The 10,428-nt window shown below is 43.0% G+C and overlaps 1 long non-coding RNA gene across 2 annotated transcripts; it reads right to left on the bottom strand.

The window, feature by feature from the left end:
• Window positions 1-2,648: 2,648 nt before the first annotated feature.
• On the bottom strand, window positions 2,649-6,306 carry LOC119309177. Of its 2 annotated transcripts, XR_005150381.1 has the most exons (6): window positions 5,976-6,306; window positions 4,615-4,675; window positions 4,348-4,433; window positions 3,890-4,003; window positions 3,114-3,170; window positions 2,649-3,011 (listed from the first exon to the last, which is right to left on the bottom strand). It is a non-coding gene; the product is annotated as an uncharacterized LOC119309177 (long non-coding RNA). The 2 variants fall into 2 exon arrangements; XR_005150380.1 differs by lacking the exon at window positions 3,114-3,170.
• Window positions 6,307-10,428: the final 4,122 nt, after the last annotated feature.

Raw genomic sequence — 10,428 nt, 5'->3', positions numbered from 1 at the left:
GCTTCACACCCGGTTCACTCGACCCTACTCTCTTTACTAAATCTTATGATGGTGAACTGTTTGTGTGCCAAATATATGTTGATGATATTATCTTTGGCTGTACTGACCAACGTTACAGTGATGAATTTGCCTATATGATGAGTGAAGAATATCAAATGTCTATGATGGGAGAGTTGAAATTCTTCTTAGGTCTTCAAATTCGTCAGCAGCGCAATGGCATATTCATATCTCAGGAGAAATACCTCAAATATGTACTGAGGAAATTCGGCATGCAAGATTGCAAAGGCATCAAAATTCCTATGCCCACAAATGGCCATCTATGCACTGATGAAAATGGTATTGACTTTGATCACAAGGTATACCGCTCCATGATTGGTTCTTTATTGTACTTATGTGCATCTAGGCCAGATATAATGCTTAGTGTTTGCGTGTGTGCCTGATTTCAAGCTGCACCGAAGGAATCACACCATAAGGCTGTGAAGCATATTCTTCGATATCTAGCTCACACACAAACACTAGGATTATGGTACCCCAAGGGCTCTGCTTTTGATCTCATTGGATATTCTGACTCTGACTATGCTGGTGATCGTGTGTTCAAGGGCGACATCTCCATCGAGCACGTGAAAACTGAAGAACAGCTAGCTGATATCTTCACTAAGCCCTTGGATGAGAAGAGATTTAGCAAGTTGTGGTGTGAGCTAAATATCTTAGAATCTTTGAGTGTTCTTTGAAAAGGACACACATCCTAACACTTATGCAAAATTGATGACTTAGATGTGCAACACATGAAGAAACGTTTTTCTTCAATCAATGAAGAATAACACTCTAAGTGTGAAGAAATTAATGAAGAATTTGATTCTCAGAACCCTACGACAATTGTACGCGGTGTCTGAAATCATCATTCTTATACGGTGGGTCACGCCACCACAAAAATTTGAACATCTTCAATTTGAGTTTTTCCTCAGTTTTTGAAATTCTTCAGTTTTTCAAATTCTTCAACTTTTCAAAATCTTCACTGTTTCCTTCGTTTTTCTTCATTGGCTATATACATATATAAGAGTTTATGTCCTCTACAGCATTCACTTATAGCTATTTCTTCAAGTTGCTTCTTCTACTAAGTGAATGTGATCGGACCCTTCCCCCTCTATGCTATACTCAACCCAATCTATTCACAAATTCTTCATATGCGTTCTATTTGAAACTCGTTCAAAATCTTCACTGAGTCCTAGTCAGCTGAAGAAATTGCGAATGAAACTTTAAAACAAATCTTATCCTAATTTTTGGTTTTTGCCGCTCAAACAGTTCCGCATCTCACAATGCATTATTCTATTCACCCACGATCGTACACGATCTCCACTACACAGTACGTGGGTGACACATGTCGTGAGAAGGATAAAGGGCAGGGTCACGTTCGTCCTAAATCTTCAGGGGAACAGTTTTTCACCATGTCTATAAATACCCCTCTCCCCTTCCTCACTTCATTTACTCCGCTCGACCATTCTCTCTCTCGATCGAGCTCCTCAAACCCTAGCGCCGCCGCTACTCCATCGTCGCCGGTGAGGAAGAGCTTCGCTGCCTCGACCTCGTCGCCGTCATACTCACGCCGACCGGGGAAATATTCACTCCACCGCCGCCGTAGCTGTCTTCCTCTGCCAAGTTAGGGCGTGGGAGATCTGAACTGACGAACTTCTCATCTGTTCTTCTCAGTTCGTCGTGTTCTTCGCTTCGGGTAATTAAAAGTTACTTTTATTACTCACTTTGATTCTCAAGCTTTCCTGAAAATCTTCAAAGGTGTTTATTCTTCAAATCTTCACACATATGAACACCTCACACGTTATATGCTCTTGATTAGTTTCTCTAAGCATCTTTTTCCTTCAAGATTCCTCAATTGTGTGGATCTTCGATCTGTACAACTCTGGAACCTAAGACAAAAAATGCTTAGTGAAATTCTTCAAGGCTCATCTGGTCAAATTCCTCAAAACTTGTTCTTTTCGAAAAACCTTCTGAGAACGCATATGACCTCTCCAAATTCCTCGCACCTGTACTCTGTTCACAGGTACTCATGTCTGCTGCTGAATCACTAGGTTCTCATCAACTTAACTCATTTGCAGTGTTCCTCGAAGAAAAACTGCATACTTCTTCAGAGAACTCGATTGTCACTACACCACGACACTCAAAGCAGCGTCAAACAATCTGTCGGCATAGGTCCATTAAGGCGACACATTTACTATTGGGAAAGATCTTTACCGACAGAAAGGAGCTGACGCCTATAGTCCTGCGGGAAAGGTCTTCCCCGACAGATAAATCTATGCCGACAGATAGTGTGACAATGTTGGTGAGAACTTCGCCGACAGACATTTTTACACCGACAGACAATGCTTTGCCGACAGTTCATCTAACACTGTGCTATGGCGACAGATTGTGCAACGTCCATAGATATACCGACAGTTCATCCGACATTGTGCTACACCAACAGATTATGCGATGTTAATACTATCACCGACACACTTGCTGCCAGTGTCTACACTTCAGCACAAATGTAAATTCACCATATATTAATATGAAATTAAATTCATAATACTGAATGCATGTTCAGTACCCAATGCATATTCAAACAATTACACTCTTCTATTCATCACAAGACACCATTGATCAATGCACAAGATACCATTCAACATATATAGAAGATTCATTAGTTTTCTTCACTGAATTTAGCTCCAACAATTAAGGATATACATAAGTTGGCATTCAAACAATGGTCTGCTACAAAATGTAGTGGCCAAGTTCCTATGAGACCAATTGTTCAATCACTAGAACATCTATGACTACTAAAAAATATCAAGGAAGAGCCCAAGTCTCCTTTTTTTACCATTAAAAAGAGACCAAGTCTTTGATCGCCAAATCAACATTAACTTCCATGTGAACAAAATGTGTCAACCATGTTATGAATGAAGCAATCACCAAAACATCTTAGATCAACTTGTGGCCTTGCTACGCTTTGCCATCTGTCTCTGCAAAAGAACTCGTATATTTGAGCAATCTTTAGAAAATGAGAGTTTCCGATCCTAAAGATCTAGAAAGTAGATGCGTTGCCAATAGATTACAAAAGATACCGTTCTCAGAACATCAACCAGAGACGGGCTAGCACATAGCATATCACATGGCTCACTCTGAAAAGTTATGCACTCATTGATAAGCAATCAGATCTGTTATACGGCATCAGGAATAAGGTTCTTATTGTAATTTTAGGGATTTGCATTTGAAGTTCCTCCATCAGCAAACAATCAGATATGCACTTGTACATATACATGTACCAAAAGTCATATATGTAGTAGCAAGAGTGCACTTGATGAAAACAAAGCAATTTCAAAGAACATATGCTTGCACATACATCTTGTTTTTCGAGACAACAAATGTGCTCTAGTTAGGCATCTAGGAGCTCGATCGAGTAAAACATATATTACCAGATGTCAACTATGAGTAATTGCTAGGATAAATATATGCAAAACTCAAAATAAAATCATGCCTACCATTACATCAGACTGTAGACATGTTTCTTTTATCACCACAGATTTTCACATATGATGGGTATCGAAATAATAGAAGACCTTTGGATAGGAAAAAATTGTACTAATAGCAGCAAATATATCTACACGTAGTTGCATATGGATTCAATTGCAATTTCCTTTAAAATGCTTCTTAAAACACGTGTGGACCGTGAATTCATCGAGGCTTACAGTTTCAATCTGTTCGGAAATCATTGAAGACCTAAACTAGCAATCTGTGTTAATTTTTATGCCTTCATTCGTACTTCTAAAATTTATAATTTGCGGTTGTGGAAGTAGTACTTTGAGCTGACTTGAACTATTACTCAAGTCTAACTTTTTACCTGTGCTCTCTGTTTCATCAATCTTCCAGCAAGTGTACTTGGCCATTTGTTCTTCATCTGTCTTGTTCAGCATCTCTCCTATTTCAGTGAGCAGAACCATGCTATTAATGAGCCCTGACAAGTACATAGAGGGAGACCAGATTAGCTTAATCAGCCTTTCTTGCTAAAGCGCTACAGTTTTCATTCCCAAATAAGTATTGTGTGTGCATAGAACTAGCGACTAATGTAGAATTAACATGCCACTTTCCAAGGCTTAGATTTTTTGTAGAAAAAACAAGAGTAAGCAGTGGATCAAAAACATCCAGTTCAACTGCACCTGGTTAGAACAAGAGGGCTATATTCAACTTACTAATTGGACTTGGGCACAAGTAGGTCGCTCCAAATAACTAATACAATCCCAGCCACCAGTCCAAGGATTTGAAACGACAATTGAAGAATCGAATATTTAAAAATATCACCTCTCGTCTTGAGTAGCAGCCAATCGTTGTGGTCATAGGATGACATAGCCTACTCCGCGCATCTCCAGGGGTATTGTTCTCCTGCACTGCACAGGGAGCAACACTAACTTGACCAATAGAGCAAACCACTATGGAAGCAATAGCAAGCTCCTATACAAACATCCATGAGGAAATCACTTGCTAATGTGATGAGAGAATTCAGAAATATCGACGGTGCAAAATTAGGTACCTAGAGAAATAAAACAGAGCAAAGAGGAAGGAGCTTACTTGTTATCAAGCCAACCCACCAAAGAGGCTCTTATAAATAAGCATATATAACCACCAAATCCTGGAATTAATAAAAGCACACGTACAGTTAGACACATGAAGCACATCACATGGGATAAAAATTGTCTGAGCAGCTTACGATACAGTAGTTGTATATATATACATGGAGTAGCAGCTTATATAGGATACAACAGTTCAGGGGTATCAACAGGTTTTGTTAACTCAGAGACCTCCAACATGTAGACAGTAAACGACCATGAAGAAGGAAGATGAGATTACAAAATCCAATTTGGAGCATCTAATACACATCTCACAGTGAGCCCAATGACAACATTTCAGATATTTTATACTATTCCAAAGACCACAAAAATGTGCACGGAATAGGAAAAAACCCAATAATGTGTACTGATATTAATCTTAGCCAAGATTACATTACAGAACAAAAATTGTAAGTAATTACGGTGATATATCTACCATATGTCAAATGGTTAATTAGTCAGGGATGGTAAAATATTTGCAGAGTTCCCGTTATTGGTTTGCTTGCATGCTTATAAGAGCCAACTGTGTTCCTAGCAAAAATTGAACTTGAGGGTTTGACAAATTGGGAGGAGTCCGTTAAGAGAGACCTGAAGGATTGGAGTATCGACAAAGGGCTAGCTATGGACAGGGGTGCGTGGAAGCGTGCTATCCATGTGCCAGAGCCATGAGTTGGTTGCCAGATCTTATGGGTTTCACCTCTAGCCTACCCCAACTTGTTTGGGACTAAAGGCTTTGTTGTTGTTGTTGTTGTTGTAGGGTTTGACAAATCAAACAAAAAAACCAGTAGTCCATCACTAAGAATTGAAGTATGTTTTACAGTACTATTTCTTGCACAGTTAAAGGAGCAGAAGAAACTGAATGAAAGCTCACAAGTAGCATCAAGGCTCAAAGAAAGAATGCTATGTGTGAGAAAAATTGTGCAGGCCACCCGTTACAGAAGTTGGAAGAGAAGAGATAGTTCACAGATGAACTCTGATGATTTTAGTGCCACTAGGGAGATATGGTTTCTCTTGGCAAACATGGAATACACCATATTTATGTAGCTGCTGAAAGTGTTAACAATAAAACTTCTCAAAGAGAAGCTGCAGCGGAAGAACTATCTGCAAGCAAGGGATCTATCTGTGATGAACTACCAGTTCACTAAGCATTAACATATCACAACCAGTAAGATTCATACAAGCAAATCTGCAACTATATAATTCATAAATTGAAAAACAAAATCACGAAAGCATGCCATCAGGTTATAAGCCATTCACACTAAAATGTGAACTACATATATCAGCATACGAGAAGATAGGTAAGGAAAAAAAATCGCATCTTACTTGTTGAGATCTGGAGGCAAGGGGAGTCAACAGGGACAGGGGTCACCGATGGAGGAAGAAGAACGACAGGGGTTCCTCAGCAGCAGTCGGTGCGGCGGATCCTCCGGCGTATGGTGCTGCCGTTCCCGGCGCGCGGCTGATCCTTGGTGGCGGATGGCGCTGCTGTTCCTCGGCGGCGAACGGTGCTCCTCTGTTGCAGACGGCGCTGCTGCTACTGCGGACGAAGGGAAGGGAGGCCGGGGTCCGAGATGTGGTGGTGCGAGGGGAACGGCGAGGGGGTGGCGGTGGCGGCGCGCAGGTCGGGGGCGGCGGCGCGGTCGGGTTAGGTTTAGGGTGTGTAGGTGGCGAGAGAAAGAGAGAGGTGAGATTGGGGATCGAACAGGTCGGGGACTCGGGTCGGGTGGTCACGTGGTTTTTTTTTCACGTTCTCGTGCGAATCGGGTATTTCGCGTGGCGCGCGTCGTGCCTCTCTTTCCGCGCCATATTTTTCGGACGTGGCCTGTAACAAACAACGCCGACACTTTTTATGTCCCCACGAATCGGCGACACACAAACAGTAGGTAATACCTCTATTTGGCGACAGAAATTTCATCGGTGTTTTTGTGACCTATGGCGACAGATAATGTGTGACAAGATTATATAACACTAATATACTGTGTGTCGGTATAGTTTGGGACAAAAAAAGTGTCGGCGATGTTCACTTATGCCAACAGATGCACGTCGTCTTTGTAGTGTCGTGGTGTAGTGTGTTCAAATTCCTCAACTGAAGAATATGGCAGACGGTAAGAAGCCGCAGAAAGGAGGAAAGAAACCTGAGGTTATGACTGCGTTTGAAATCCCTGAGGAAATTTATGCTGACTATTGCACACCTGATGAAGCAAAATTTGGCAAAGAAAACAAAAATCAGCGCAAGGTGCGCATTCATAGGATTGAACGGAGATGGGCAAGGGAATGAAGGGAATACAGATATGTGACTCCAAAGTACATGAGGAAATTCGCCCTCAATCCACCATGCCCAAGAGCTCCATTGGCACCTGGCCAAGTAGCTGATCCCACAAGCATCAAACGTGGTGAGGACCTTCCTGAAGAATGGGCTAAGCGCCAAGCTAAATTGGCAAGACAAGCCAAGGAGGCAGTGAAGAAATTCAATGAGGATTCTGCCACTGCTACTGCTACTAAGGCCTCGGTCAAATCAAGGAAATCCATGCCAAATAAGCCTGCTCGTAAGCCAAGTGCTTCACCAACAGTGCCCTCACGGCAAATTCCTCACACTGCTACAGCTCCACCAAAGTCCTCAACAGCTCCTTCAAAGTCCTCAGCTCCTGTGCATATGGCTACATGTCAAAGGACTGCTGGTTTCTCGATTGCCTCTGGTGTTTCGGCAAGTTCCTCAGCTGCACCAATTTCCTCATCAGGCCCCACACTGTTGAAGACCAAAGCAACAGCTGGACGAGGTCCTCGGCCAAGTCCAAAGAAGAAACAGGTCACATTCCATGTGCCTTCTGATGATGAAGCTTCTGATGATGAACTTGCAGAAATCATCAGAGACAGACAGGTGAAGGCCGCTAGAGCCAAAGGCACATCTGTGCCACTGCTATTGGATCCGAGGAAAATCCTCGATTATATTGATCTCTGGCACAAGGATCCAAACACTCCAATGCCTGATTTTCATCTGACTCCTGGACAAAGTCATATGTTGTCCCATTTCATCACTCAAGAGAAATGGAAGTTTGAAAAGGCAAGAGAGATCAAGAAAGCTCAATACAGAAAGGAGAAGCTCCTGAAGAAAAACGTTGTCAGAATGACACATGAGGAACTTCTCCAGGCTCAGTCTGAAATTCAAGCCCTCAGCAATGACTTTGATGCCTACTATGCTGATTGGCAAGGAGCTAAAGTAAGATTCGTCAATCTGACGAAGAAATTCACAAATGTTGCAGCCCCATCGCAACAAGAAAATCTTCAGGCTACAGACTCTGCTCAGCCTGCTGAAGAACATGCCAGCACCGCTGATGACTTTCAGCCTGCTGAAGAACATGCTCGTTCCAGGGCTGGTGAAGAAATTCTAGCCACTGAAGAAATTGCCAGGGCATCCGCTAGTGGTGCGCCTGAAGAAACTGAAGTAGTCAGGGCAACTGCATCAGTTGCGCCTGAAGAAAATCAACCAGATTCCTCAGCTCCATCTGCACCTACACCAACTCCAATTCTTCCATGTGCATTCGATGTGAAGAAGATCAAGGCTGCGGAGCGAGCTGCAGTGAAGAAAAGGAAGGCATCAGCTGCGTCAAACTCTTCGGCTGCGAACAAAATGAAGCCGACGACCAGCTCACTCGAAGATCCAATTGATGCTGTTCCGATTTCCTCCATGCCATCAAAGGACCTTGTTCCTTTTGGAGAAGACTATGAGATCCCAAGCGGATCTGATGAAGAAAATCATTCTGCTGCTTCGTCAGAGCAGATTGATGAAGAAATTGAAGTGGAAGCAATCCCTTCAACCCCAATCATTTCCTCGCCTATGCCTCAGTTCACAGCTGAAGAGGCCGGTGTTGAGGAACTTGAAGAAGATGTGGATATTGGAAGCACAACGCCAGTGATGAACGATGACTTTTGGGAAAGTCAGCATCCAAATTCTCCACTCTTCACCCCACTCCAACAGATACCTCAGTCCCCTGCACCAATAGTTCAAATGGGCTCTGAAGAAACTCATCCCACTTCATCTGTCCATGAAGAAATACCAGCCACTAGTGCTGATGAACCTGCTACTGCTGATCCTCAGACTGCACCTGTTGAGGAACAAGAAATCCCTCAGCCTGAAGAACCTGAGCTCGCGATTCCTGAGGTGGTGATGCAACTTACTGACAGCCCTCTGCCAAAGCCAAAGAATCCGTTCTCAAGCAAACAGAAGTTCAAGGCTGAAGATTTCTTTGCCGAGCACGTATTCTTCACTGATTATAATCCATATGATTCTGCTTGCATAAGGAAGAGGCGTTTTTGGACTGCCAGCCAAGCCAATTTCTATTCCTCAGTGCTCTTTGACAAAGACAAAGTCTTCGATCATGCACATATTCCTCATGTGGACTTGGAGTCTCTGCCCGGCTTTGAACCAGTCCTCAGTGTTCTTCACGACGCAGGACTTCTGAATTTCTGCATTGATATCTGTGACTCGAATGAAGAACTCATTCTTCAATTCTATGCAACTCTGCACATCACCGGAGACGCTAAAGACGTGAACTCATGGGTATTAGACTGGATGTCTGAAAATACTCACTACAAGGCACCAACAACTGAATTGCTTCGTGCTCTACCACTCAGTCCTCCACTTGATGGTGCTCGTTGTATCTACAATGAACCAGAACTTTCAGATCACTATATGCAAGTGCTGATGAAGCCTTTGAAGCCAAGGCAGGCCCCACGAACCAAATTCCTCGTCAAGGAATTACTCTATGTGCCTCGGACTGTCTATCGAATTCTGATGAAGACAATGAGTCCCATCAAAGGCCATGACTCAAATGATGAAGAAGTCGTTGGCATCATGAAGAATATGCTTTTCAACATCATTCATGGCGTTCCCATCAACTTCCATGATTTCTTCATGAGGACTCTGGCCAATATTGCTATGTCACCATTCGATATGAAGCCCTATGCTCCTTAGATTATGAGATTCATCAGGGCAAGATCTTCACTGAATTACAAAGCTGACACTCTGAACCACGGTAGCTACTTGGCTCCCATTGAAGTCCTCAAACGGACAGTTTCATCAGCTGATGATAAAGGCAAGGCCGCTGCTGTGATCGATGAAGGCATTCGTCCATTGGATGGTCAATTTCGCAAGGCTACATCTTACTCTACCAATGACAATTCTGGCACACATGACTCTGCCACAAATACCTCAGCCAAGCAAAATCCTCAAGCCATAGCACCCAGGGTGATGACTCACCGTGAGTTACTCCTCAGTCTTCATCAGAAGGTTGATCTCAATCACAAATGGGTAAAGCGTCAGTTTGGTGCACTTCTTCACAATATGACCTCAACACACAATGCAGTGAAGAAGAACCAATACTACCTTCATGAAACCTTCAACCACACCTAGGCTGTCCTCAGTCATGTCTACAGCGTTGAAGAACTGAAGACTATGGGTCTCAAGGAAGAATTTGACTGGTCTGCACCTCCTCCGAAGAAATTCAAGAAGGTCAAAATTCCTCCACTAGTGGCCAGCTCTTATTCTTCATCGCGTGACACTGATGAGTATGAAGATTTGGACGACACTGCGGCAGGCCCTACTACAACAAACAACCCCGACAACGCTGGCGCTCCTCCATCGACTTGAAATTCTTCAGGGGCGTTAGTCGTCAGTTTCAATCCTTTTGGTCATTTGATGACAACGGGGGAGAAATCTGAGTTAGTCTTCAAGCGGGTCTATATTAAGGGCATTTTTAAGTTACAACTCTCGTTCTTC

This window comes from Triticum dicoccoides, chromosome 1B (genome assembly GCF_002162155.2).
Source record: "Triticum dicoccoides isolate Atlit2015 ecotype Zavitan chromosome 1B, WEW_v2.0, whole genome shotgun sequence".
Classification (NCBI taxonomy): Eukaryota; Viridiplantae; Streptophyta; class Magnoliopsida; order Poales; family Poaceae; genus Triticum; species Triticum dicoccoides.
Note: the sequence above shows the minus strand (reverse complement) of the source record. Positions and strands in the feature narration are given on the sequence as shown.